This window comes from Petaurus breviceps, unplaced genomic scaffold (genome assembly GCF_028583685.1).
Source record: "Petaurus breviceps papuanus isolate PSGF00001 unplaced genomic scaffold, PetGlider_PUasm1.0 90977, whole genome shotgun sequence".
NCBI classification, from domain to species: domain Eukaryota; kingdom Metazoa; phylum Chordata; class Mammalia; order Diprotodontia; family Petauridae; genus Petaurus; species Petaurus breviceps.
In genome coordinates, this window is record NW_027187391.1 from 33385397 (window position 1) to 33412579 (window position 27183).

The window sequence follows — 27183 nt, forward strand, 5'->3', positions numbered from 1 at the left end:
TAAATTGATTTTTATTAAATCAAAATTTTAAATTAACAAGCATTTATTTTCTCTCCTTTCTACCTACCCCCACTAGGGAAAAAGAAAAACAAAACCCTTGTATGTACAGTCAAACAAAAGAAATTCCTACATTGTCCATGTCTAAAAATGGGTATCCCATTCAAAATATTTGTTCATCAGTCAACCAGTATTTATTAAGCACTCCCTGTGTGCCAGGAACTGTGCTAAGCACTGTGTTAGGGAGTCAATAGTATTATTCATCATTGATCCTCTGAAGTCATGGTTGGTAATTGTATTGATCAGAGTTCTTAAATTTTTCAAATTTATTAACTTTTACAATGCGTTTTTGTACAACCTATGAACTAAGAATGTTTTTTTACAAACTTTTTTTTTTGAGGGCAATTGGGGTTGTGACTTGCCCAAAGTCACTTAGTGACAGCTAGTAAGTTGTCAAGTGTCTGAGGCCGGATTTGAGCTCAGGTCCTCCTGACTCCAGGGCCACTGCTCTATTCACTGCGCCACCTAGCCGTCCCTTTTTAGAAACTTTTAAATACAAAAACCCTTTAAAAATTTAAGAAAAACATTTTTAGCTCATGGGTCATACAAAACCAGGCAGCAGGCTGGATAATGGCTTGTCAGCCCCTTATTTTATTTAAGCCATTCTCCTTTTTCTACTCTCTTCACTTTGCATCTGTTCATTTAAGTCTTCCCAAGTTTTTCAAGAACTACACATTTTATAATTTTTTCCTCTTTTAGAAAACAAAGTTGAAATATTAAAAATATTGACTCAACTGAGAAGCAATGGGTCTAATTAAATCTAATTCACAGGTGCTAATGCTCTTTGAAGCTAAAGACATTAGAGTAAATGGCACTACAAATTTATGGTAAAAGGTATTTTGCTTGGGCTTTTCTATTTATTCCCTGAACTAAATGTTAGTATATTATAGTGGAATGCTGGACTTGGAATCAAGCCGACCTGCATTTTAATCCTATCTCTAAAGTTTACAAGCTGTAAGATCATAGGCAAGTCACAAGTCTCTGAACTTCAGGGTTCTGTGAGGCACAGATGAGATGATGTATGTAAGGCATACTACAAATATCTATTAGTATCATTTAATCTTGCCTCTCAAATCTGTATTTCTTACAGTGTGACTAGAGGAAAGTCATTTAACCTCCTGAGCACAGGGCTGTTGTAAGGTCCAAATGAGAATACATGTATGTAATATATGTAAATATGTATGTATTATATATAATATTATATATGTAAATATAAAATATAATATATGTAAAGCTCACTGTAAATGCATGTTATAAATGTTATACTTTTTATGCACCAATGAGGCAACTCACCTTCTAACAGGTCTTTTTTCTCTTTAAATCTAATTACTTGGGCATAGCAAGAAAATGAGCCAGTGGATGTAATGTGACTATAACTTTATAATAACTGATAAATTCCTAAAAGAAGGGGATGAGAATAATTTAGATTGTTCTGTGCTTCAGAAAGCTTAATAAGGTGTATAAGGAATACTTTTTGTGGCAGTGGTTCATGATTATCTTAAAGAGTAAGAAGAAGAAGAGAAGGAGGAAGAGGAGGATAATCTAAGACTAACAGCATGAAGTTAAAGAAAACCGTTTGGAAGATACCAAATGAGCAGTTCTGCATCTTATAGATCAAGGGCAGAGGGATAAAGCTCAGTACACAGAACTGTTAGCAGGCTCTTCCTTTCCGATGATCTCCAGAATATAATAACAGTTTAGCAGAGGAATTTATGTCTGGGCATCAAAAAGGATTATTAAAAAAAACACCTACTATGTGGAAACTGCTGGGCTATATGGTGGTGATACAAAATAAAATTGAGTAAAATATATAAAATATATTTTAAAGTATATAATAAAATAAAATAAATTTCTGCTACCAAGGAGCTTATGCTGTACTAGGACAATTCAATATGGAAACAAAGAGCCCTATATATGATTGTTTGATGATACACTACCAGTGTATCAGAGAACTCTATTAATGAGAGACATTTAGAGGTATGACAGCAAATGAGCCTTGATAGAATCCAAGGATTCTAAGAAGTAAAGGGGAGGGGGCAGTGTACTCTAGGCATGGGAAACAGCTTGTGCAAAAACATGCAGTTCAGGAACTAGAATCTTGAATTCAGGGAATAGCAAATAGGGCAGTCTAGCTGGAATGCAGAGTGGGAGGAGAAAAATCATATGCAATAATTTTGAAAAGTAGGTTGAAGTCACGTTATGAAACCAGATCATATAAATTCCAAGCTAAGGGGTTTGTATTTGTTCTAAGAGACAAAAAGAAACTGCTGAAGATTCTAGTGAAATGGACTAATGTGGCCAGGGTTGTGCTAAGATGATTACTTTCTTTTTTTTTCATTTTTCAAATGCTTTATTAACTTCTGATTTACATCATTAATTTCTGCCAGATTTTGAGTTACAAAATTTCTCCCCGTTTTTCCCCTACCCACCATCCCAGAATAATAGTCTCACAGGATATCCCCTCCTCCAATCTGCTGTCTCCCATATTTTCTCCCATACCCCTTTCGACTTTTCCAGTAGGGCATGGTGGATCCCTATGGCCCAATGCCTGTATATTTTCTTTCCCAATTACATGTAAGATAATATTAATAATAGTATATATGTATATATAATTTTAAACATTTGATTTTAAAACTTTGAATTCCAGATTCATTCCCTTCCTCCCTTGTCTCTCAACCTTACTGGGAAGATAAGAAGTTCAGTATAGGTTGTACATTTTTAGCTAATGCAAAACGTAAACAGAGTAGATATATTGCAAAAGACTGACTATATTTCCCTCCCTCCTATCCCACCACCCACTTGTTCTGTTCTTTACTTTGATCCCATCCTTTTCAAAAGTGAGTTCTTCCAACTTCCCTCCCCCCCAGCCTGCCCTTCCCTCCATCATCACCCCTCTCATCCCCTTCCCCCTACTCTCCTGTAGGGTGAGATACCCTATTTAGTGTGTATTTCATTCCCTCCCCTAGCCAAATTCAGTGAGAATAAGGTTGACCCGCTCCCTTTTGCCTTCCTATTCTTCCCCTCCTTTGTAACCCTTTTCCCTTGCCTCTTCTTTATGAGATAGTTTACCCCATTCTGTCTCTCTCCCTCTCTTCTCATTATATTCCTCTCTCACCTCTTAATTTCTCCTTTTAAGTATCATCCCTTCCTATTAAATTGGTCCTGTGCCCTCTATCTATGTATACCTGTAAGCATATATACACACATTCACACATGTATTCATATGCCCGTATACCCTCTGATATAGACATATCTATCTATCTATCTATCTATCTATCTATCTATCTATCTATCTATCTATCTATCTATCTTCCCTTCAACTATTTTCATACTGAGAAAAGTTTCATCAATTACAATCATCATTTTTCCATGTAGGAATGTTAATAGTTGGCTTATGATTTCTTTTCCCTGTTTACCTTCTCAAGCTTCTCTTGCTCCTTATGTCTGGATGTCAAATTTTCTATTCAACTCTGGTTTTTTCATTAAGAATGCTTGAAAGGCTTCTATTCCACTGAATGACCATATTTTCCCCTGAAAAATAATACTCAGTTTTGCTGGGAAGGTGATTCTTGGTTTTAATTCCAGCTCCTCTGCCCTCTGGAATATCCTATTCCAGGCCCTTCAATCCCTCATTGTAGAAACAGCCAGATCCTGTGTTATCCTGATTGTGTTTCCACAATATTCAAGTTGTTTCTTCCTGGCTCCTCATAATATTCTCTCCTTGATCTGGGAATTCCAGAACCTGTCTATAATATTCCTAGGAGTTTTATTTTTGGGATCTTTTTCAGGAGGTGATCAGTGGATTCTTTCAACCTCTATTTTGTTTTCTGGTTCTAAAACATCAGGTCAGTTTTACTTGAGAATTTATTGAAGGATGATTTCTAGGTTCTTACTTTGATCATGGCTTTCAGGTAGTCCAATAATTTTTAAATTATCTTTCCTGTATCTATTTTCCAGGTCAGTGGTTTTTCCCATGAGATATTTCACATTGCCTTCTATTCTTACATTTGTTTGGATCTGTTTGACATCATCTTGATTTCTCTTAAAGTCACTAGCTTCCCTTTACTCTGATCTAAATCCGAGGAAACGATTCTCCTCATTGAGCTTTTGAGATTCTTTCTCTATCTGGCAAATTTGGCTTTTCAAGGCATTCCTCTCCTCATTGCTTTTTTGAGCCTCTTTTGTCAATTGAGCTAGTCTGTTTTTTAAGGTGTGATTTTCCTCAGTCAGGCTGCTGACTCTCATTTCATAATTTTCTTGCATCATTCTCATTTCTCTTCCCAATTTTTCCTCCACTTATCCTATCTGCTTCTTAAGGTCCTCTATGGCCTGTAACCAGCTCATATTTTCCTTTGAAGCTTTTGGTGCAGGAGTTCTGACTTCACTGTCTTCCTCCTGTTCCATGCTTTACTCCTTTTTGTCCCCAAAATAGGAGTCTAATATTGGAGTCTTCTGTTTGTTTTGCTTCCTTTGTCTGGTCACATCCCCCCTCAATCACTTGACCCCTGGGCTTTTTGCCACAGTAGTACTCTGCCCCAGACAGGGGAGCTTTCATTCCAAATGCTGGGGTTTTCTCAGCTGCCAGGGGTATTAGATGGGTACCCTCTCTGAGGCCTCCACATGCTCTGGCACACCCCAGGACCTCCACCCTGGACTGCAATCCAGATCCAAGCAGGTTAAAGCAAGAGCAATTACCCCTCAGACTGGTGCTTGGTTCCCCTACACTATGCAGGCCAGGAGCTGAAGCTGCAACGTGGCGCCAGCATGGTGTCTCAGCTGCTTCTCACCCTGGGGGCAAAAGCCAATGCTCTCCCAACTACTGGTCCCAAAGTCCACACTGCACTGACCTCTCACTTTGTCCTTTGCATCTATGTGTTGATGAATCTGGAAACGGCCACAGCTGCTGGTGATCTGGATTCTCTCAGGCCTGCGGCTGGTCAGAACTTCCCTGGGGCTAAAACCTCTGGCTCATGGCAGGCCTGGACTTGGCTTCCAGAGCACTGTGCTGTCCAATTCCTGTCGGCTGGCCGGGCTGTCCTCAGCAGGAGGTTAGCTTCTCTGTGTCATTTTGTGGGTTCTGAAGCTCCAAAGTTTGTTCAGAGTCCCCTTTTACATGGATTGGGGAAGGTGGAAGCCAGAGAGCCCCATGGAGGACCTGCTTCTACTTCACCATCTTGACCAAGATGATTAATTTCTAAAGTTTTATTAATGCCTTTTGCTTTTATATCACATTCATTTCCAAATTCCACTTTCCTACTTTCCAGCAAGTCTTCCTTCATAACCAAGATGGGAAAAATGTTCAGGAAAACCAACAAGGCATTGATTTCATCTGAAAGCATATGTAGTATTCCAAACCTATTGTCTCTCATATTTTTTGTTGTTGTTTTTTGGAGGGCAGTTGGGGTTAGGTGACTTGCTTAAAAGTCATATGGCTAGTGTGTCAAGTGGCTGAGGCCGGATTTGAACTCAGGTCCTCCTGACTCCAGGGCCAGTTCTCTATTCACTGCACCACCTAGCCACCCCTGTGTCTCATATTTTTAATGAAGGAGAAAGCTGCATTTACTTATTTCTTCTTGGAAGCCAAGTATGGTCCTTATAATTATATGTATTTGGTTTTGCTTTATTGTTCTGTCCATTTACATTGTGCCAGCACTTGTGTATTTTATTTTCCTATTTCTATTTTTTTCACTCCACATCAGTCCATATAAGTTTTAGAAATATTATTTTGGCAGCTCATGGAAGATAGAGTGTACAAGGAAGAGACTGAAAATGGAAACCCTTAGAAATTAGAGGCTATTTTGTTAGTTCAGGAGAGAAGTGACAAAGATTGAGCTATTGTACTGACCGTATGAGTAGAAAGAAAGAGATGGCTTTGAGATACATTGTGGAGATCATGAACAACATTTGGACACAGTTCAGACATAGGAGTGAGGAAAAAGGGAATGGACACAGAAGATGCCAAGGTTGTGAACATGGGTAAATAATTATGTGCCAGGCAATGTGCTAAGCACCTTAGGAATATGAACCCATTGTGGCATTTAAAAAATTCAAGAGATCATTTATGGATAATTAGTTATTTTATTAATGATTGCCAGTGTTTTAATAAAAGGAGGTCAGTGGTGCTCTGGAATGCCAAAGTCAAGCATGGCAGTGGGCTCACAGCTTATATGCCTTTGGAAGAGGGGTGTTCCCAAGGGTGGATATCAACTGATTGGTTAACAATTAATGAGGGGATACATATTACAATGAAAGACTGGACCTATTCTATAGAATTTTGTGTCTGTCATTTACTTCTAAATTATTCCCAGACTTAGACAATCTGTTCAAAGAATTTATACCCACCCAAACCTGAGTAGAGCACAATGGCTTCTCCACCTGGGTGAGGTCTGAACAATATTGTTAAGAAAGTTAATCTAATCTCATTATCAGTAATGTCCTCTGAAGACTGAATTTTTGAAATGAGGATGTTAGAAAAATGGAGAAAATTCTAAATTTCCCCAAGTCATTGACTATTGATAATCATTTCTCTCACCTGGGAGGTATCGTTATTATTTCAATTTTACAGTTGAGGAAACTGAGGCAAAGATGTTTGTCTCAGTTAAGTGGCTTGCCAGGGTCATAGACTAAGTGACCTTAAGTGCCTTGGTCTGGATTTGAACTCAAGTCTTCCTCACTTGAAGCCCTACACTACACCACATAGCTGCCTCAATAATAGAAAGAGAGTAGTGCCCTTGAGAGACATAGGAAATTTGGAAGATGGCTACATGTGGGGAGAAGATAATGATTATGTTTTGGTTGTGTTGAAAAACTAGTTGGAGATATCCAAAAGGTAACTGATGAGATGAAACTGGAGCTCAGGAGATAGATTAGGGATATATATGTGAATAAACAAACAAATAAATGTGTATATACCCATATATTTTTGTGTTTGGGAATCATCTGCATAGAGATTATAGTTAAATATACAGTGTGAAGGGGGGAGAGAGAGAGAGAGGAAAAAAGAAGGAAGAGAGAAAGAAAAAGAAAGAGAAAGGAAGGAAGGAAGAAGGGGAGGGAGGAAAGGTGGAAGGGAGGGAGGAAGAGAAAGAAAAAAAGGATAGAAAGAGAAAAGATAAGAAGGCTTTAAAACCCTTGGGAATGCCTGATTTTAGCAGGTGGGAGATGGATGATGATCCAGCAAAGGGGACCAAGGAGGAGCAATCAGATATGTAGGAGAAAACCTGGAGAGACCAATGTCATAACCTACAGAGAAGGGAGTATCAATGGGGAGGGAATATTCAGTAATGTCAAATACCATAGAGAGGTCAAGAAAAATGAGAACCATATAAAGGTCATTGGATTTAGCAGTTAAGAGACTGATGGAAACCTTGGAGAAAGTATTTTCAGTTAAGCACTGAAATTGGAAGCAATCTAGCTTCTGTAATCCTCTGATACTATGATCCTATGAATTATTCCTCTGATGCCTGTTTCCTTGTTCTCTTCCATCAGAATACCTGGACGTCCATACATTATCTGTAGTATCTACTGATCACTGATGCTGCTGATGTCACTCAGTGATATAGTTCATGGGCCCACCAAGTAGTAAGTGACTAAGACGCCCATCTTCAATGGACATCCAGAACACATGGTCAAGGATAACTGTTGTTTTGGCCAGGGGATTCTGGGGCACTGTTAGCATTTTTATTCTTTTGAGTTTCTGTTAAATTTTTTTTTGTCCTTTTGAGTTCCCTCTACATAGTCTGGAGAGGTTCATAAATTCGGACTTCACTTAGAGGCATTTTGTTGTAGTACAAGGATGGTGATATGAAAGTTTACTCATCTTTTGCTTTTTTACTTTTACCTGCCATAATATCTTTTCTAGTGACTAGCATGTAATATCATAGGATTATAGATTTAGGTCTGGAAGGGACTTCAGAAGCCAGTTACCCCCACCTTCTTGTACCACAGATGAAAAAACTGAGGCCCTTGGAGACTTAGTGAATTGCTCAAGGTCATATAAGTCGTAAGAATAAGAAATGGGAATTGAACCCAGGGCCTCTGACTCAAGAACCACCTCGCTATTGCCTTTATTCAAATTCTCACTGCTCCTTGAGCTGGAACAAATAACTTGCTGTATTTTACATAACTGTGGGCAGCTAACTATCAGTGTCTAGAGTGTGGAGTCTGGAATCAGGAAGACCTGAGTTTAAATCCGGCCTCAGATTCTTAGTAGTTGTCTGACCCTGGGCAATTCACTCAATCCTGTTTGCCTCAGTTCCCTCATCTATAAAATGAGCTGGAGAAGGAAATGCAAACTGCTCCAGTAGATTTGCCAAGAAAACCCCAAATAAGGTAAGAGTTTCACACAACTAAACAATAACAACAAAATTTTTACATAATTATAACTTTGAATAGAGTGAATTTGAATACATATAACCATTTCATGACATTTATTAGTTTTACTACTTGGGAATTAACTATACTACCACCCCTTCATTTTACAAGAAGGGAAACTAAACCCCAAGGAGATCAAATGATTTGCCCAAGACCAATAAAAAGCAACCCCAGTTCCCATTTCTAAGCCTATTTTACAGATGAAGAATTTGAGGTTCAAAAACATTAAGTAAATTGTCTATGACACCTTAGATAATTAGTATTAAAGCCAAAATGTGAACCTATATCATGAGACTCCAATTGTCCTTTCTTCTATGAATCTGTCCCATAGTACTGATATCATTCACTCCCCTCTCACCCTGAAGAGGTTACAATTTTTTTTTTCTGAATTTGGTTAAAGTGACTTTTTCCCTTTGTCCTATACTCTGACTAGGTGAAGCTCTTTTACCTCGCAGCAGGGCTTTCCCCCCACATTATGCCATGTCTTCCTTTGGCACTTCATTAGATCTTGTGAGCTAATGCCAAGTGTACCAGGCAGATTTTCTGTCAGGAGTTTTTCCAGGCTGCGAGCCAAAAAAGTTTCTTTTGGGTTGTTCAGTCTCTTCTTAATAAGGACATGGTACATCTCGGTGTCCTTTACACCTTCGTGTTTTTGGCTGTATAAGTCAGAGGCAGGAAAGCTTCAGACTCAACTGGCTATGCCATTGTATGAACTGATAGATATATTAAGTAAGACTCAAGCAGAATCCATCATTAAGAAGGGCTAGATCATTTGGTTTATGAGTGTAAGAAGTGAATGGAAAAAAAGGATTTTAAAGGATGTGGAAAACAATCAACTTTGAAAAAGTCTGAAAACCTATAGGTGTCTTTGATAATAATGAAAAATACCAAAAACAATCTAAGCTTTGACATTCCCCCAAAAAGACAAAATTGTGACCCCTGAGAATCTATTATTTTTATCTGAATATACATTGTGGGTTTCAGATGGCTTGAAGGCTTCTAGACTTGTAATGGGGAGACCTGGAGAGGGAAAAATGAGCCGCCTATCAACAAGTAATATTTTTAAAATCCTGGAGCCTTTTGATTGTGATGTCACCAGTTCTCACAGTTCAGATTGCTTCCTGGCTGAGATTCCCTCCAGCCAGGGTTGCAACATATGCCTTGTCCTGTGCTGGAGATGTCTTAAGACTTTTGCTTTATTTTTACTTATAACCAGACTTTTGCTCTATCCAAATCCATTTTAAATGAAGTTCCACTATATTAGCTTCTGAAACATTAAAATAAAATGGAATGTGAATCAAGTTGCAACTAGGACAAAATAGCTTAACTGATATGGAAAATGTTAAATAACGAATATATTGGCTCAAATTTCAGTCAGTTTGGAAATGAGAGTTGGCGGGCTGAATGGTTTTTTTTACACTCCCTTTCTGCCTTCCTGTTGAGTTAATTTAATTTGGTTTCCTCTTTAGTGTTGCTTTTCTTTTAGTGAGCTTGTCATTTTGTGCATCTTATAGGAACCTCTCAATTTTTAAAGCCTCTTTCAAATGTCCGAAATTGCGCTGGCAACAAGAATGACCATGACGTAGTGGATAGAAGGCTATCCTTGAAATCAGGAATGCCTGCCTTCAAATCCTGCTGCTGACACATGGTAACTGTACTACCATTTCTTTTTAGGAGGCAATTGGGGTTAAGTGACTTTGCCAGGGTCACACAGGTAGTGAGTGTCAAGTGTCTGAGGTCAGATTTGAACTCAAGTCCTCCTGACTCTAGGTGCTCTATCCACTGCACCACCTAGAAGCTCCTGCATCACCTTTAACAAGTTATTTAACCTCTCAGGGTCCCAGGCAGCTTTTTAGCACTGTGACTTACAGATAAGTTACTGCCCTTTCTGCTCAGCAGAGAGGGAGTCTCCACACAAAAGTTCTTTATAGTGATGAAGTCATAGATCTGGACCAAAGTGGCAAAGCACTGTGAGAGGGAAAAAAACCTAATTAAATCTTTATGTAAATGTGTGTTTATGATGATATAAAAATCCAAGGATGAATATTAGACCTTGTCAGTTTTTCTTTTTCATAGATTACTGAAATCCTGATGCTACTCGTCTTCTTTGTATGAAAGCAGGGAGCAAGTTCAGCAAGATGACCTATTACTTTATTTTTAAAGTCCTCTTATGTCAATGCTTTCTATCCTGTGACCATGTTAGCCACCATTATTTCAGGGTGAGGTCAGACTCTCTTTTCTTTGTTTGGGCTGCTTGCCAATTTCTCAACACCTGCCTTGCAAGTGACAGCTCTATGGGTGTCCTCATAAATTACGAATCATGTGCCTCTGTCCTGATGCACTGGGACAGGCACAAAGTTAGAAACTGTCCTGTAACTTTAGATTTGAGGCTGTTGGCTAAGACAGCTGAGTAGAAAACAGAGCTGCACATCAGCAGGGGGCCTGCTAAGACTCCTCCAGTCTAGTCGACTGCCTGATGCTGGTGGACAACTTGTACCACTAGAAACCAAGTAAATAGATTGTAAGACAGAAGACCAATAAGCATCCAACGGATGATACCTTCTCAGCTCAAGGTTCTTTTCCCTGAGGTGATCTCCAGATCATGCAGTGAAACTAAGCTTATTCTTAACAGTCTCACTTTAATTTTAAAACTTTTACTAGTTTGCTGAGACTGATGTCCTGCCATGGCCTTGATTTGCAGACATTCAATGGGAATGGAATAGATCAGCTGAATATTATTTGAATTTTTCAGAATTTCTTCCTATACCATGCCAGTGGTTTAATTAATTTGGGAACCATCCCCAGTGGGGATGGTTATATATCTATATCTATGTCTATATCTGTATCTGTCTTTTTTATATATCTTATATATATTATACATATATATCTTATATATACCTATATTTATATATCTTATATCTATATATTATCTCTGTATCTACATTTGTATATCTTCTATCTATATCTATATCTATATATCTTGCCACTGGACCCAGATGGCTCCAGAGGAGAAACTGAGACTCATGACTTTGTACAGCCCTCCCTCACTTCAATTCACTTTCAAGTCAAAGCATCACCTTCCTAATGTCACGGTCCTCTTCGAGAACAAAGGGCAAACAGAAACAACACGGTTTAGTTTAATTCTGGTATTACTTTCTTTTTCCATGTGAAGGTATAATGGCAGCATCTCACATTGGGATTGGAAGCTATTTTCTCCTGTCCTTTATAGTAATGTATCCTGTTTATCAAGTTCCTAGTTTTGCTTATTTTGCTTGAAGTTTTCCATAGCTTAGGCTCTTCATTTCCCTTCATACCTGTTACTTGTAGGAGATAACTATTGGTCATCAGCCTCTCCTGCATTTGGAGTTTGTTGAAGCTAAGTTAAGTGTCTGACTTTGGCACTTTTGGTTGTGAAGCAATGGTAGTATTGCTTCCTTTAAATCTTCTGGGTTTTTTTCTTCTGGCTTAGACATGGGTTTGAGTCTTGCCTCTGACCCTAGTTGTGTGAGGGTGGGCAATTCACTCGACTACTTTGAACCTCATCTTGGTCAGCAGTGAAATGAGGATAAGAGTATAGGTATCCCAAAAGTCTTGGTGCAGTTTTAAATCTAAATAGCTTAAACTATTGATGAAGGTCCAGGCTTGATAGCTTAAAACTTCACTAAGACTTGTGGAACATCATGCATTTGTAGTGCCTTTCTCATAGTTATTGTGAGAACTATATGAATGTAACTTGTTATCATTATTTTTCATACAGTTATGGAACAGAACATATACCAAATGGCAAATTCTTTCACAAAATCACCACATTCACGAATATATCCCTAATAACACTTGAATCGAAACCAATGTGGTAAAAATGGAAAAAGAACAAAATGCTAGATAACAAAGAATTTTCTGTATGCATAAAAGAATAACCCTGATGCATTTAGTTCTGAAAAGCATATTTCAGGAAGGATACTGATGATCTGGAGATTTTCCAGAGGAGCGTGATTAGACCAGTGAAGGCCCTCGAGTTCATGTCCTGTGAGGATCAGTTGGTGAAACTGAGGATGTTAAAAATGGAGAAGAGAAGACTTGCAGTCATTAAAGTTGCCTTCTTGTATCTGAAATGCTTTCATTTGAAAAAGGGTAGCATCCTGCTCATTCTAGGAGGGCAGAACTAGGAGCAAATTGGCAAGAAATAGATTTTATTGGACTGACTCAAGAAAAACTTTTTAATAATGAGAGTCATCTCAAAGATGAATTGAACTATTTTTTTGGAAGGGGGAAGGCAAGGCAATTGGGGTTAAGTGTCTTACCCAAGGTCACACAGCTAATAAGTATATCAAGTGTCAGAGGTAGGATTTGAATTCAGGTCCTCCTGACTCCAGGGCTGGTGCCCTATTCACTATGCCACCTAATTACCCCAAATTGAACTATTTTTTTAAGAGAGTACCTCCCTCTCACTTGAGGTCTTCAAGAAAATGTTGGGTGACCAGGTGTGGGTTTTGCTGTAGTTACAACAGTAGGTAGCCCAGTGGATAGAATGCTGGATGTGGAATCAGGAAGACCAGAGTTCAAATCTTTCCTTAAATGCTCAGTAACTGTGGGATCCTGACTAAACCATTTAACTTCTCTCAGCCTCAGTTTCCTTATCTGTAAAATGGGGATGATAATAGCATCTGCCTTATGTGGTTGTTGTAAGGACCAAATGAGATTTATATATATATGGGTGTATGTGTGTGTATGTGTATATATATATATATATATATATATATATATATATATATATATATGAGAGAGAGAGAGAGAGAGAGAGAGAGAAAGAAAGAGAGAGAGAGAGAGAGAGAGAGAGAGAGAGAGAGAGCTTTGCTTTTTTCCATATAAATGCTAGGTCATTATTATTGATGATGATGATGATGGATTCTTCATTGTCTCTGAATGGGAGCTACATGACCAGTGAGGGCTACCAATGCTAAGATTTTGTGATCTTGTGATTCTGTAAAACTCCAAATAATCAATCAATCCTTTGTGCAGACCAAGATTTTTAAAAAGTGGAGGCAGAATGACAGGTATTGGTCCCTTTGTCTCAAAAAACTCAGCAGTAAGTCAATCAATAATCTGGAATAAGCCTATTCATTGCAAAAGATTTTAAACATGACTTTCAGGGTATCACTTTTTTTTTGCTGGCACCATAGCAAAATCATGGTATTTGATAGACTTTAAATTGAAAAAAATAAAAGCAGGATTAAGGACCTTTCTCATTTTCCTTACCTCATTTTTCATATAAAGCCTAAGGCATGTGACTTCCACGGCTTGAGAAGCTGGGGTATCGTTGTATTGCTATCTTATAAAATATTTCTAGTATGCAGTCAAGGATTATAGTGGAGTTGTGCATTTGGAGGGAGATGTTGTTTCCTGACAAATGGACTTTACCAGGTTGGGCTCTGATGAAGTGGGATTTTCTTTTTTTGCCTCCTGCTGAGGTATAACTAAAATTCAAGGCCACACAAGGAGTCAGTCCAAGTGCTACAACATCACAAGCAAACTTTGCCGCTCTCCCTAGGAAAATGCCAAATCCTTCAAGGTCTTGATAAGACCCATCTGCTAGTTCCTATTAGGGGAGAGCCAGGAATGGGAGGTAAAATGACAATTCAACTTTCAACTATCAATCATAATTAAGTTGTAAGCCTAATCTTTGTTTCTGAGTCTCCTGTTCTCCTTTCCCCCAGGAATCTGATAAGAGTTCAGAGTTCAAGGTAGACTTTCCAGATTCCAGCACCTTCAAGGTCAGCAGGCATGGAATTATTGCTCTCTACTCCCATACCAATGAAAATAAACAGGGAATGTTGTTACTTCAAGGGAGATAATATATGCATAGTGCTTTATAAAGCTCTTATAACTCTATAATGACAATTATTATTATTGTAATCGTAATTATTATCACTTTCTTCCAAGGTAGAGAAGGAATTCCTTAGCTCAGTGCCCTGCCTGGACCTCATTAACCTGTCCTTGGCATTTGGATATTTCTAAGATATTTCTTCCTTTCTTGGATAACTTCTCCCAGTACAATTACTTTTGAGTTCCTATCTTTCTAGAGTAGCTCCTGATTTTCCATTGATACTTCAGTGTTATTCTCTGATAGCACCTTTAGAGGGCAGTGCATAGCAGTGTCCTTCCTGAGCCCTCTAGTGGCCCATGAGATATTGTACAGGTCTTCCTTGAAGTGGTTGTTAAAGAGAAATTGCTCAAAGGCAGGACAGATGCCTTGGGAAAGAAAACTGGCAAATCAATGTCATAGTCTTTCTTTGGTGCTCTCCAAGTTCCCTTCTGTTGTACACTTAGATAGAGGGCAGATTTTCTGATTCTATCTTGGATCAGCATGGGCTCTTATTTCTCTTAAAGAGATCTTCCCCATAGTGTTTTGATGTTGAGTCCATTTTGCATTCCACACAGTGCCCAAAATTAGCTTGCTAGGAGTCTTGGCAATAACCCCAAATTCTACTTCAGGATGAGCCATAGAATTTTAGAGTGGGAAAAGACTTTATTTCCTTTCGTCATTTTAGCGATCTTTCCTATTTTTAACATTGTATTTCTTTCCAAATATACCTTCCTCCAGTAAGAGGAACTTGCAGCCAGTATTCCTTCCCTTATTAAAAGCATTCTTATTTTTTTTATTTCATGGACCCCCTTGGCATTCTGGTGAAGTCTATGGACCTCTTCTTATAATAATGTTCTTAAATACCTAAAAAAATGTATAGGATTACAAAGGAAGTCAACTATACTGAAATAGGTATCCAAATTAAAAAAAAATAAGTTTAAAGATTTCTGTTTAAGAACTCTGCTCATAACAAAGATTTAAAAAGAAACAGTAGCTCAGCAAAATTGACCTAGATATCAAATGTGTCTTATATCACACACAACATTCTTTTCCCAAAGTTCCTTAACTCTTCAAGGAAAAAAAGAAAGATGCATTTTCTCATTTTCGAAAATTTTGGAAATCTTTTCACCAAATTTAGATGAGCAAACTAGGAAAGAATTTTTAAACTAAATAGATTATTATTAATTATTAAGCTAGAGAGATTATTATTTCTCCAAATTCACATAATTATTGGCATATGTGGGGCAAGATGCCTCCCATTATTGTAAACTCAGATTTCTATCCTTTTTATAGAATAAATGTAAAGAGTCCCAGAAACAGCCATTGTTCATTCCATCATATTATATACACTCTCTCTCCACATATATATGCATATATGTATCCATCAAAAACGAGTTCACATTCATATAATGCTTCAAAGTTTGTAGATTTGAGTTTCCATTAAAACATTACTACATTGTAATAATATTTTTTTTTTCCTGAATGGTAGTATATCCTGATTATATAGGATGTCCATGAATTTGATATTAATTGCTTAGCCTTCACAATAAGATGACATATAATTTTCCATTTTTAAAAATCCTAATATATTCTGCTCTTTGAAGCTTTAGACAGAATTTTGTCATAGGAAACATCAAATGGTTAGGAAAATATGTGTAATATATATTCAGTTGGGTCCTGACTTTTCTATCTTTAAGGCTCAAAATAGAGTGATCAGAGTTAGAGAACTTTTCTATCTTTTCTTTTATTGGTAACAGTGCCAAAGAATAGGAATATAGTCAAAAGATGGGTAGCAATAAAGAAAAGGAAATTATAGTGCAAGCATGATTCACCAATTAGATAGCTAGTCATTGGACTTCAGGCTTTTATCTAAAAACTGAATATGAAAGACCATAGGCTTTTTGAAATATGTTAACTCCTCTGTTGCTGCTGGTTAGTGGGAAAGACAGTGTTTTGTGTAATTCTGAATAGGCCAGTATCTCCTCTAAATCCAGATTTATGAGCCAACTGTGTGACTTTGAACAAGTAACTTAACATCCTTGAGCCTTAGTTTCCTCCTTCTTAAGTGATGGATTTCTGAAATTCCTTCTAGATCTAAATATGTGGTCCTGTAATTGTTTTGATTTTTTCATATACATAGATCATAATATCAACAAAACAGCAAGGTTCTTAACTTGGGGGCCTGTGAACTTGTGTTTTTTTTTTAATATTTCATAACTGTACTTCAGTGTAATTGGTTTTCTTTGTAATTTTACATATTTTATTTCATACATTTAAAAACACAATTCTGAGAAGGGATCCAAAGGCTACTCCAATCTGCAAAAAGGGTTCATGACAGAAAAATGGTTAAGAACCTCTGGTTTAAATAATGCAGTCAACACTCCACTAACTATATGTGCTTTATCAGTATAAGTCAGAGCTAGAAAAATGGATTACATTAGGATTACAAACTGTCTGCAGGGTCTGAAGATCTGCCTTCCCTATTCACCTACCTTCCTTCTGCTGTCTTAAAAAAAGTTTTCTGGCTTGTCTTTCCATGACCTATTTATCAATCATCTTTCCACTTTTGACCTCATCTTGGTAAATTGTATAAGATGCTAGTCTATGCCCAATTTCTGCCTGACAGCTTTCCAGTTTTCCCAACAATTTTTACTAAATAATGAAGCTCTACACGAGCAGAACTGAGAGAACATTTATACAGCAGCAGCAATACTGTTTTAAAAACAATTTTGAGTGACTAAGTCACTTTGGTTACTACAAATAATCAAATTAATTACAATGGACCTATGAAGGAAGATGCTATTTGCATCCAGAGAAAGAGCTGATAAGTAAAGTATATATAGAATTATTTTACAAACACACACACATACACACACAGACATGTGTGTGTGTGTAATAGTAGCCATCTGTAGGGCACAGGTGGGAGAGGGAATTTAAAAAAGGGGGAAAAAGCATGTTACATGATAACTTTATTGCATATTTAAAAAGAATAGAAAGTTGCACATAACAGATTTTCAATTTCATGTGCAATCTTCTTTTTTCCTATTGTATTATGGAAATGCTTGTTTTATTTCATATATTATATAGAAAAGAAAAGGAGATGGTAGTTGGTAAGGCAAGACAAATAAGAAAGGGAAAGTAAAAGAAATTGCTTAGACAAGGTAGTGAGTGAGTAATGAGAGGGGAAAGGATGTCGTGATTGGCTCTCAAATTATTAAGACATAATAAAAGAGTGCTAAGTTATTAAAGAAGTACTAGCAAGGTGAATTGTAAACACCCCCAGAAATATGAAAGACAAGGTCTTAGAATCTCATTACTAATAAGTTTTAAGAGTAGAGAAATTTTGCAGTGACTTGCAGAGTGTGGCATGTTTTTATTTCTACCATAGCTAAGTGACAGCTGTCCTCCAACTATGTAGGGCATGTTAAAACTGTGGACTGGTCTTATTCCCAGAAGAGAAGGTGAAGAAGCATGAGGAATGCCTCATCACAATCCAGGTAATAAGGGACAAAAGAAGAATTCATTTTTAAAAATTAGAAATTAAAAAAAATATTTACTTATAATTTACAATATTCAGTTCCATAATCCCTTGAGTTTCAAATTTTCTCCCTCTCCCTCTTCTCCCCCCAACTCCCATGGTGGCATGCGATCAAATATAGGTTCTACAAATATCTTCACATTAAATATTAGTCAAGTTGTAAGTAAGGATTATAAGTAATGGAGTGAACAAGAAGAAAGAAGGGACGAAATAAAACAAAATGCAAAAGAGAGAGAGAGAGCAAATAGTTTGCTTCAATCTGCATTCAGACTCTGTAGTTCTTTCTCTGAATGTGGATATCTCTTTCCATTATGAGTGGAGTTGTCTTATAACCTTACGTTACTGAGAGGAACCCAGTCTATCAAAGTTAGTCATCACATATGCTATGTGTCTGTAATTGTGAACAAAGTTCTCCTGGTTCTGTTCTCCTCACTCAGCATCAGTTTATATAAGTCTCTCCAGGTTATTATGACATCTGTTTACTCCTCATTTTTTATAGCACAATAGTATTCCATTACATTCATATACCACAACTTGTTTAGCCATTCCCCAATTGATGGGCATGCCCTTAATTTCCAATTCTTTGCTACCACAAAAAAAGATGTTATAAATATTTTTGTACATATGGGTCCTTTACCCACTTCTATTATCTCTTTGGGATACAACACTAGAAGTGGTATTGCTGGGTCAAAGGGTATGAACTTTTTTTTATAGCCCTTTGGGCATAGTCCCAGATTGCTTTCCAGAATGGTTGGATGAGTTCACAACTCCACCAAAAAATTGGGAATTTTATGACAATACTAAAACCTATACCCATGATAATAATCTCTTCCCGTCCCATCTCTTCCAGATCCTTATTTCATTAATTAGCCTTTCTTTTACAACTTTTAATCCCTTTCTGTTGATTATAGCTAGCATTTATAAAGCACTTAGGATTTGCAAAACACTACTGATATTTTCTCATTTTATCCTCACAACAACCTTGAGAGATAGATACCATTATTATCCACATTTTATAGGAAAGAAAACTAAAGTAGACAGAAGTTAAGTAACTTGCCTAGAGAAGTGTCTGAGACTAGATTTGAACTCAGGTCTTCCTGATTCTGGGTTTCATGCTTTATCCATTTTCCCACCTTGTTCCCATTGACTCTCCTTTACTGACAAAGATAGATTTTCCCTCTTCCTAAAATAACCAAAGAAGTTCAGTTGAACATCCTGGGTACACAGTTTGGAAAAGAGATGACTTAGGGAGAATGAAATATTTTCAAGTATTTGAAGGGCTAACATCAAGAAGGAAGGAAGGAAGGAAGGAAGGAACGAAGGAAGGAAGGAACGAAGGAAGGAAGGAAGGAAGGAAGGAAGGAAGGAAGGAAGGAAGGAAGGGAGGATCTACTTTACCTACATTTTACCTACATGTTACATATGTATATAATTATATAAATATACATATATGTGCACATATATCTAAACATACACATACATATATATTATGTAGGTATATTTAATGTATTGATACTGCTTAATTATTTATGGTATCTTTAAGGATAGTGTGGCTTCCATATTTTTCTCTTTTAACCACATTTATTTTTTCTATTGCCTTGTCCGAGGTCATGATTGCCCCCTTTGCTTTTTTTGGAATCAGGTGAAGCAGAAATACTACAACCCAACATTTTAACTTCCAGTGAATCTTCATATTTTTAAATACATTTCTTCTCAAAGAAAAGCATTGTTTGAGTTTTCCAACTGGATAGAATACTTTCTTTCTGAACCATTCTGCCACCCTCTTCTGTTTTCACAGGTGAGTTTAACCCATTCACAACTGGATTTGTTGGATTTATTTTGCTATCCATCATACTGTATTGTAATTTTTATTCTTTTTGCCAGCCACCCTCATCTATATGAAGCAAAAGAAAATGAGGAAGGAAATTAACATCCACATAAATCTACACATGGAATCATCTAATCCCAGTCCTTTTATTTCAGCCTCTTTTCAAACATTTTTTTTAAATTTTGGAGGGGAAAGGCAAGGCAATTGGGGTTAAGTGACTTGCCCAAGGTCACACAGCTAGTTTTGTGTTAAGTGTCTGGAGGCCGGATTTGATCTCAGTCTTCCTGACTCCAAGATTGGTGCTCTATTCATTGCGCCACCTAACCTCCCCTTAAGCTGAGTCTTAAAGGAAGTAAGAATTTGCCTAATGTCACACAAATAATAAAAACCTGAGGTAAGGATTTGAACTCCAATTATTTGATTCAAAAGCAGTATTCTTTTCAATGTACTGAACAGATTCTGTGAGCTATAGATTACTTAGCATGACTCCTATTCCTAGGAAGATTCTGGAATATATCATTAAATAAATGACTGGTAAATGGTTTCATCAAGATCAGGTTATTGCAAACTGACTTTATTTCCTTCTTTAAACAAAATTACTACATTAGTAGATGAGGAAAATGCTCTGGATCTAGTTTACCTACATTTTAGTAAAGCTTTTCATGATGTGTCTCATACAATTTTTATGGAAAAGATGGAGAGATGTAGACTAGATGATATTTCCATTAGAAGGATTCAGTTGGATGGCTGGACTCAAAGAGTAGCTCTTAATGGTTCCATGTTAACATGGAGCAACAAGTTTCCAGTGCTATAACTCAAGGATCTGGGTTTGACTCTATGTGATTTAAAACTTTGATCAGTGCCTTGAATGAAGATAGAGATGGCACGTTCATCGAATTTGCAAAAGACCCAAATCTGGGAGGAGTAGGTGACACACTGACAACAGAATCAGTACCTCCAAAGATCTTAACAAGTAATGCATTGACCTGAATCCAATCAGATTAAATTCAATAGAGATTAAATTTAAAGTCTTACACTTAGATACAAAAAAAAAATTAGCTTCACAAATACAAAATCTAGACAGTAGTTGTTCTGAAAAAGATTGGGAAGTTTTAGTGACTGCAAGTTCTATACAGTCATGAGTGAGGTGTGGCAGACAAAAAAATAAAAACCAAGCCAATGCAATCTAGGGTTGCATTAAGAGAGATATAGCTTCCAAGAATAGAGGTGATAGCCTCACTATAGTTTGCCTTGGGTATCCATTATCTTGAATACTGTATTCATTTCTGGACCACACAATTTAAGGGCTTTGATAAATGTCCAGAGGAGAGCACTGGATGGTGAATGGTCTTCAGTCTGTGTCATATGAGGATTAGTTGAAGAAAGTTGGGATATCTAGTGTAGAGGAGAGAAGACTTGGCAGGGATGGGAGCAGAGATGATAGCTGTCTTTTAAAAGGCTGACATGAGGAGGAAGGATTAGGCTTTATATAGGATCTGGCAAATGAGAGTTGAACAAGTCTAGAGCTCCTAAGAGGCAGAGGTGAAGGGAGAGAATATTCCAGGCATGGGAGATAAAGACATAAAGACACAAAGATAGGAAATATCAAAGTTGAGAATAGTGAGAAGGCTAGTTTGACTGGAATGTAGAGTATGTGAGAAGGAATAAAGTGAAATAAGGATGGAAATGCAGGATGGAATGAGCTCATCAGCTGAGGGAGTTTGCATTTTATCCTAGAGTCAAGAGAGTCATCAACAATTTTTGAGCAGTGCATTGATAGGATTGGATTTGTGCCTATCAAATCCAAATACGCCGGTCCTATTTTGATTATACATGTGCTTGCTCCCATTCATTAAGATGGATAATCCAGAAGTTTTTACTATATATGCAAATCTGATATATAGTATTCATAATTAATGTTAAAACTAAAATCCTCATGATACATGAATGAGCAAATCTCATTTTTCTGCTGTAATCATAACCTGTTTGCTCCCATTAATTCCATGAACCTGTGACCCTAAATTTATCCACCCTACTTCATCTCTCTGTGTGCAATAAACAATATGACATTAATAGAAAAATATTTATGGCAACTCCTTTTTTGGTGGCAAAGAACTGGGAGCTAAAAGCTAAATGTGATATGTGAATGCAATGGAATACTATTGTGCTGTAAAAAAATGAAGAAAGAGGTGGTGTCAGAGAAACCTGTATGGACTGATGCAGAGTAAGGTAAACAGAATAACAACAGCTTGTATTATAATACCAACACTGTAAAAATGAACAATTTTGAAAGACTTAAGAAGTCTGATCAGCAAAATAATCAATCATGATTCCAAAAAACTGATGATGAAGAATGCTACCCACCTACTGACAGAAAGGTGATGTATTAATGTGCGGAACAGACACATTTTTGGACTTGGTTAATGTAGGAATTTGTTTTACTTTACTTATTTGTACTTATTATTTTTTTTACTTATACTTATTACAAAGGTTTCTCATGGAGATGGGAGAGAGAAAAAAAATAAGTGTTTGATAATTGAAAAAAAGCCATACAACATAAAAATAATAAATTTTGCTGACCCAGGGGTGAGGTTGAGGATGGGGAAACTTGCCCTATCCATTAAGGGTACCTTGTATGTTCTGAACCCATGTACATGTGAACGGGGTTAACTCCTAGGCAAGCTTGATTTCTAAGGTGTTAGACTTGCTGTATTCTTTGGGATCTTTTCACCAATACCCTAAAGCCCATGAAAAATTACTTAATGCTTAAGGATTTGACTCATGTCTAGGATTTCCATAGAAAGGCACTCAAGGTACTATATGAATCAAGTATAGGATAGCTATTTATTTCTTACACACACCACACAATGCTAAACACAAATGTGTTTGGTTCACAAGCTCTGACATTAACAAGATTCAAAATAGGATATAATAATATGTAACTATGTTTGTACTTTCCTGGAGGATGAGACATAAAACCAACAAAACATAAAGTGGCCTTTGACCCTACTAAGTAGGTATCATTATATTTCATCTCAGTTCTGCACTGGCTTCCTTCAAGTCCATATCTTTTGCTAAGCCAGGTCATAGCTTGACTTTGGCTCTTTCTGTACTTGTTCATCTTTTCCAAAATGGCGACATTGCCAAACATCCTTTGTTCTGCTAATCATGTCTTACTGAGGGACCCAGGACTTATAGGCCCCTCCAAATCACGAAGTTCCCTCCAAGACTGAACATGTCAATCTCAGGATCACTGTTTAGTCACTTATGCTCAAAGAAAAAACACAAAATAGAGAAGGTAACCAGGGCTCAAAGCCTAGGCTCAGCAACACCAGAGACAAAGCAAATAATTTAACTATCCTGTGCTCATAGTTCATTTCTGGGGAAAGGAGCCTACACACCCACATACAGCAGGAGACCTAGGAACGAAGAGCTGTTTGCTACATGTTGATTCAAAGGGAGATAAACTATTTCTCCTTTGTAACTGACATGGCACCTTGCCCCATATGCTGCTATCATGGGTCTTCAGGAGGACCAAAGGACCACTCAAAATTTACTACATCAGAAAATGCTATCCATATCCAGAGAATGAACTTTGGAGTCTGAATGCAGGTTGAAGCATATTATTTGCTCTCTTTTTTTGGTTTTCTTTTGTTTCTTCTTTCTCATGGTTCCTCCCATTGGTTCTAATTCTTTTTTACAACATGACTAATGTTGTAATGTTTAATATGAATGTATATAGAGCCTATATCAGATTGCATGCCATCTTGGGGAGGAAGAAGGGGAAGGAGGGAGGAGAAGAGGGAGAAAAAAGTTAAAACTCAAAATCTTATGGAAGCAAATGTTGAAAACTAAAACTAAATAAATTAATGTAAAAAAATTTACCACATCACACCAAAGCACCAAGTCCTTTCAGTATTGAGGCTCATGTTTCCCCAGAAGTAGCCAAAAAAGAGGCCCAGAAATCCATTGGGTAAACTCTAGCTAGAGTAGACCAGGGGTCCTGCTATTTACTATACTCCCTGACATCAAAACAGCACATGTATATGTGAACCCATGCGAGTATAGATATACCAATATATACATTTGTATGCATATACACATGAATATGCACACACATATTTATATATATGCATACACCTATACATATACATGTACATATACATTTTGATGGATATTTCTTCTGTTGATCCAAGGCTAAGTGGTCTTCAATTTTTAGACTAGCTGAGGGTTTCATAATCAATTTCCTAGAATCACCTATCTTTCTTCTTTCACAGCTAAGCTGTCCTCAAAAAAGCTGCCTATATTCTGTGTCTATTTCCTCTCCTTTAATCCACTTCTCAGCTTGCAATCTGTCTGTCAAAGTCTTCATTCAGTTAAAACTACCTTTCCTCAATTCCCAGTGATTTTGTAATTGCCAAATCCAATGACCTTTTTCCAGTGATCATTCTTCTTGATCTTTCTGCAACATTTAACACTAAATCAACTTCTTGTCCTCCAGTTTTTGTGACATTGATCTCTCATGTTTCCTCCCACCTGTCTGTCTATTCCTCCTCAATTTCTTTTGATGAATCTTTATCTATATCATATCCCCTACTGGCAATTGTATCCCAAGGTTATATCCTGGTCTCTCTTCTTTCTCTATACTCTATCTCTTGGTGAGTGTGTCATGTACCATGGGTTCTCTACACAGATGACTCTTTGGTCTATATATTTAACCTTATTATCTCTCCTGAGCTTGCCCCATGTTACCAACTGCTTACCAGACATTTCTAATTGCATGGTCCATAGGAATTTTAATCTCAACATATCCAAGACATGATTCATTATGTTTTCCCTAAAATGTATCCTTTTCTGAACTTCCCTATTTCTGTTGAGGGTATCACTATCTTTCCTGTTACTCAGATTTGAAATCTTGCTTCCATCCACGATTTCTTGCTCTCTCTCAACCCCCATAACCAATCAAGTGCTGTCTTACTAACTCCACAAAGCCTTTTTCCCTAGTCACCCAGTCAGCACTTTTAAACACCTAAGGTGAGTGGGTACCTTAGTGCCCTCATCACCTCTAGACTGGACCATTCCAACAGCCTCCTAATTGGTATCCCAGTCTCATATATCTTTCCAATCCATTCTCCACACCTCTGTCAAAATGATATTCCTGAAGCACAATTCTGCCCTTGTCATTCATTTGTTCAAAGAAATTCCAATGGTTTCCTTTCCTCTCTAAGATAAAACACCGATTCCTTTGCACCTGGAACATAGTAGGTGCTTAATAAATCCTAGTTGACTGACTAGAACTGGTTCTTAAAACCTTTTGCCATTTTCCTCTAGACTACATTTCCATATTGATATGTATCACTCCTGTATATACACTATACAGTTCAGCCAAACCGTTCTACTTGTTCTTCCTCATACTAGATAATCCATGTCCAGTTTCTGTGTCTTTACAAGTTGTTCCTTCCACATTATCCTTCCTTAGAATCCCTACCTTCCTTCAAAGAGCTGCCTCCTTCATATCTTTGACGTGCACCTAACTCCTAGTCCCTCCCCTTGAAATTACCTTGTATTTGATTTGATACGTTTTCTGTCTTCTCATATGTGTACTTTATGCTTCCCTCTATAGACTGTAATCTCCTTAAAGTGAGGAATATTTCCTCCTTCGTACTTGGATCCCACCCCCTAGCACAATGCTTTGCACATAAACATTGAAAAAAAACTTGATGACTAACTTTTTAGGATTCATCTCCCCTTCTATTTGAAGCATAGATACATTACAAATTTCCCCTAGTTTTGAGTTCAACATTATACAAGGAAGCGTCTGTTTTTTTGCATCTGTTCACCATACTCACAGCCATATGCTGCATGAATGTACTTACCCTGCATATCCCATGCTGGGAGAATCTGGGGAATCTTTACCAGCAGTTTGTGTGTGTTCAGATGAAGAGGTTAAGCTCTCTAAGAATGTCAGTTGTTTAAATTCTGCTAGAAGAAGTTGCTTCCTTCTGTCCCTTCCCTTTTATCCGTGAAAAGAATGTGCTGAAACTTTTGTCTAAAATGCCAGAAGATTGTATGCTAACAAAATATAGCATTTACATAGTGCCTTAAAGTTTGCAAAACATTTTACATATATAATGTCACTTGATCTTCATTTGTAAGATGCAGAAGGTCAGGAACTAGGATCTATCTATTTTTTTTAATCTCCTGCAACACCAAACAGAGTGTTCTGTATATAGTAGGTGTTTTGTAAATGTATATTGGATTGAATAATAGCATATAGACTATCAATCTAGAACTGAAAGGCATCTCAGAGGTAATCTAGTCCAATCCTCTTATTTTATAGATGATAAAATGAAGGACGTGGGAGATTTAGACTAGCCCCATGCCACACCAGTAATAATCACCAGAGAAGGAATTTGAACCCAGATCCTCTAATTCCAGGGCCAATCCTCTTTCCACTGTGCCACTGATTAAATTGAGTTACGTGTATATTAAATCCAAAAGAAAAGCTGAGGCACTGGGAACAGCATATAGGTGTTTTCAAGAGGCATAGATTTCAAGTTGGAAAAGAACTTAAAGGACCGCTAGTCAAACCTGTTCATCTTAACTATGAGAATATTGATGATTAGGAAGATTAAGTGACTTGCCCAAAGTGCCGCAGGCACCATGTGCAGAGATAGCATTTGAACCCAGGGGTCCTGACTCTAGGGTCAGTGACTTTCCCATTATCCTATCATGCCTGAAAAAAACCATTATCTTACAGAAGTCCAGATTGAAATGCATTTAAATCATTGATGTGGTTTCTAACTCTCTGAGGTTGAATTTGATTAACTATTAAAGCTATCTGCATATATGCTTCATTCTCTAATAAGACTAAGCTCTATGAGGGCAGGAACTGGTCTTAGTTTCATTCATTTCAGTACAATTCTATTCAAGGTAATTGGCTGAATGAACTCATAATATATATGTGCATACATATGTATTTTCCCCAATTAAATGTTGAAACAATTTTTAACATTTGTGGATTTTTTTAAGTTTTGAGTTCCAAATTCTATTCCTCCCTTTCATTCTTCCCCATTCCCTGATATAGTAAGCAATTATATACAGCTTATATATGTGCAATCACATAAAACATTTCCATATTAGTCATTTGGTACAAGGAGACTCAAATAAAAGAACAGAATGAAAGAAAGAAAGTGAAAATAGCATGCTTCAGTCTGTATTCAAATAATATCAGTTCTTTCCCTGGAAGTGGATAGTATGCTTCATCAGTCCTTTGGGATTGTCTTGGATCATTGTATTGCTGAGAACAGCTAAGTCATTCACAATTCTTCATCATACAATATTGTTGTTACTATGTATAACATTCTCCTGGTTCTGTTCACTTCATGTTGCATCAGTTCATGTAAGTCTTTCCAGTTTTTCTGACACCATCCTGCTTGTCATTTCTTGTGGCACAATAATATTCCATTACAATCAAATACCACAGCTTGTTTAGCCATTCCCCAACTGATGAGTGTCCCTTCA

General features: G+C 37.2%; 1 long non-coding RNA gene across 2 annotated transcripts in view; it reads left to right on the forward strand.

The window, feature by feature from the left end:
- Nucleotides 1-22491, forward strand: part of LOC138152907 (uncharacterized) — a 123480-nt gene extending 100989 nt beyond the window's left edge. For both annotated transcript variants that reach the window (XR_011166226.1, XR_011166227.1), the window contains 2 exons: nucleotides 19474-19629; nucleotides 19716-22491. This is a non-coding gene — a long non-coding RNA (uncharacterized lncRNA). The remainder of the gene's footprint in view (nucleotides 1-19473; nucleotides 19630-19715) is intronic.
- Nucleotides 22492-27183: the final 4692 nt, after the last annotated feature.